The following is a 3,205-nucleotide window of genomic DNA, read 5'->3' as shown; positions in this document are numbered from 1 at the left end:
GATCAGAAAAGCTGCAGTAAGAAAAAAAGTATATAGGGGAAAGTAAACTACAAAGAAGGGAGGGTGGAAAAAATGGCTCACCATTCCCCTGGGATTGTGAGTGACTTTCAGTATTCCCCAAAAAGTTTCACTTCAAACATTATGAGGCCAAAGAGGTCTCTTTCTGCGTGCCAGTTCTGGCAGCTGCTGGAGGAAGGCAGAGGAAGGAGGGTGGCTGAATTTTTCATTCAAATAACTTTGTTCCCCTTTGGATATGCCTTGCCTGGAATCCCTATTGATGGCAATGAGGTGTGAATTTTCCTGATTTGGAGGGCAAAAGTGATCTCTTGGAACTGAGTTTGTTTTTAAGAGGTTTGTTTTGGTTTGATTTTGTTTTCCATTTACAACTCTCCCTTTCTTTTACCATTTTAAAGCCAGGAACGATGAGCACTAAGGGTTGGGGAAAGGCCAAGAGAGATGTGTAGTTATAAATTTCCTTTACTGTTCTATGTTTCAGTGTTTGGGTACCACTTCAGACTGGTTAGCAAGAAATACTCTTCCCTCCAGTCCCCCACTTCCACGCCCAGACAGGGGTAGGTCACACTGGACACAATCCTTTTATGTGCTTTTTTTAACGTTTTTTTTTTTTTTCCAGGGCAAAGCACTGATTTTTAGGAGCTGAAACTCTGAGGATGCCTTAAAGCATACTGTATCTTCTATGGAATAAGAATATTAAAGATACTTGATTTGTAGGACAGAAGTTATATCTTCATTTGACCAGCTGGTCTTATCCAAAAAAATTGAAGAATTTTCTGAGTATGAATCCTTACCTATGCAGGTCTTACATGTACGCTGTGCCCAGGACTGTTGTAACTGAAGCCCTTCCCACCTCCCAGCGAGGCCCACTCCAGCTGCACTGTAAGCATCTCACCTTCGGGATGTACCGGCTTGTGCAAGGGTTCTCCATGCCCTGTTTCTACTGGGATTCAAAACCAGAGGGAGGAAAACCCACAAAGCACTTTGAAGTCACTTCCTTTCTAAAGGACATGGAATATGGTCAGAGTGCCTGGAAATATTTAGCTTTTTTTCATTTTGGCTTTTTCATCTTGGTTTCTTCCTTTTCCTCTTTCTTCTATCATTCCCTATATCTCCTTGGTCACCGAAAAAGCAGAAGGTAGAAGAAGAGGAGAAAGAAAAGACTAGATGATCAAACAGGAAAATAAATGAAAGGGTGACTTGATTTTTGAGCAATGAACAAAAATCTGAAACACTTCCTTGAAGAGTTGTTTGGGGTTTTGTTTTGGGTTTGGGTTGGTTTTTTTTTTCAAATCATTGAGATATTTTTGTCACAATATTTTGAAATATGAGTTTCTTTTCTTTCTTTGCATGCATTTTTTCACTCTTCAGTATCCTTTTTACATGGGCAGGCAATTTTCCTGCCTGCCATTGGCAGCCATTGGCCATGCCAAGCTCATCTTTTGCTGTTCCATCACAGCAAATCCTTTGGTCACATTTTGATGGTCAGCTGACTTCAGCTTTCATATCTATCAAATCTCAGCTACCTGTGAAAATGGCTAGTGTCAAAAGGTTTGCTCAGGAATCCTCTGCTGTCAGTAAAAACTTATCCATGGCTTTCAGTGGTGTTTTGGGATCAGATCTGACCTAATTTGGTGGATCACTGATCAATTCTTCCTCCAGCATGCTTACCATAAGGCCATGCTTGCCATATATTCACTGATTTATGTCATAGGAGTTATCCTTGGTTCTTGATATCAAAACAATTGTTCTGAAGTGTGTTGATTATCACATCAAATTGAAAACTATAAATTTGAACTAAATTTTACTTCAGAGATTCCCACTGTATATTTGGAGCTCTAATTTTACCACCAGTCAGGGAGAAAAATATATCTCAAGTACATAGAGACTACACAGAATGGGTACCAGTGTTGGAAGAAGCCTGAAGGAGATTTAAGAAGCATTCTGCTACTTCAAGTAAGCATCTCTCTGAAGAGCTGTTGCTTTTACCGGTAGTACTATGTCTTGAGGATCTGAAGAGCATTTCCATCACTGAGAGGAGCTGCAGAGAGTTATACAATAATCACCTGCAAATTTGACAAAGCAAAGTCAGGATCTTAATACTGCAATTCATTTCCTTTGATATATTATCTGTCATCTCCCCCTTCCCACACAACCTCTTTATACTGAGAGGGAGATGGCACATCACCTATTCCCTTGACTGTTGAGAGAGACAGCTATTTCTCTCCCCTTTCTCCCTCTCCGTCTCTTTCTTTCTCTCTCTTGTCTTATTTCCTCCCTGGCTTCTTCTAGTTGTTTCTTCCATCTCTCCATGCCTCTTTTATGGCTCTTTCAAAGGAGAAGGAAGAATCCTGTTAGCTTCAGCTCGACACAAAATACTGCAGCAGGGAGCGCCCGTGGCAAGGACTTTGGCCACGTGGCCCACAGCCAAGGGAGGGTGTCCCAGTACGCTCCTTTAGGTATGGCCGGGCTGTATTTTAAGCAAAGGTCCAAACTCCGCTCATTTCACTTTCAAAGAGCCTGGAGAGGCCTTTGGGGAGCTCTGAAGTCCAGGGGAGGAGAAAGCTGGCATTCAGGACAGGCCTGGCCGTGGACACGTCTGCGCGCCTGCGTCTGCCACCCAGCTGCCCTGGGGAGCTGCAGGGCTTGAGATCTACACGGCGCAAAAGAGCCCGGAGCTGAGCGATAATATTTATACAACCGGGCTTTTCACTACCATGGGCTTCTTTGTCACTGGCTCTCATTGGCTAGCAGAGGTTAGAGAAACCCCAGTTACAATTCATTTCATACTTATATATCTTCTTACACTTTACTGCATAAAGACAACCTATGGTTTCAAGTGTGATTCACACGGCATATCTGGCCTGTAATTTTGAATCGACTTAAAATTTTGGTAGAAACTCTGAAGGCTACAAACCTGAGGTTTATTTATATCTCTCATAATCCCTGTGAAATCCTAGCAGCGGAGTCACCCAAATGAGAAGTCACAGTGTTCGGGTTCTTGTCTAACCAAGGCTCATTGATTTTTTAAGCGCATAAATTCAGCAACTCTAAAGACCCAGCCAAAGACAATACAGCAAGCAGTGCAGTTCGGAGATCTCCCTGGGGAGGAGATGTGGTTGTAAACACTTGAAAATGTTTAAGTCCAGTGAATGCTCTAGTTATATTTGGTAGGTCTGACAGGACAAGC

This window comes from Buteo buteo, chromosome 4 (genome assembly GCF_964188355.1).
Source record: "Buteo buteo chromosome 4, bButBut1.hap1.1, whole genome shotgun sequence".
In the NCBI taxonomy this organism is placed as follows: Eukaryota; Metazoa; Chordata; class Aves; order Accipitriformes; family Accipitridae; genus Buteo; species Buteo buteo.
Note: the sequence above shows the minus strand (reverse complement) of the source record.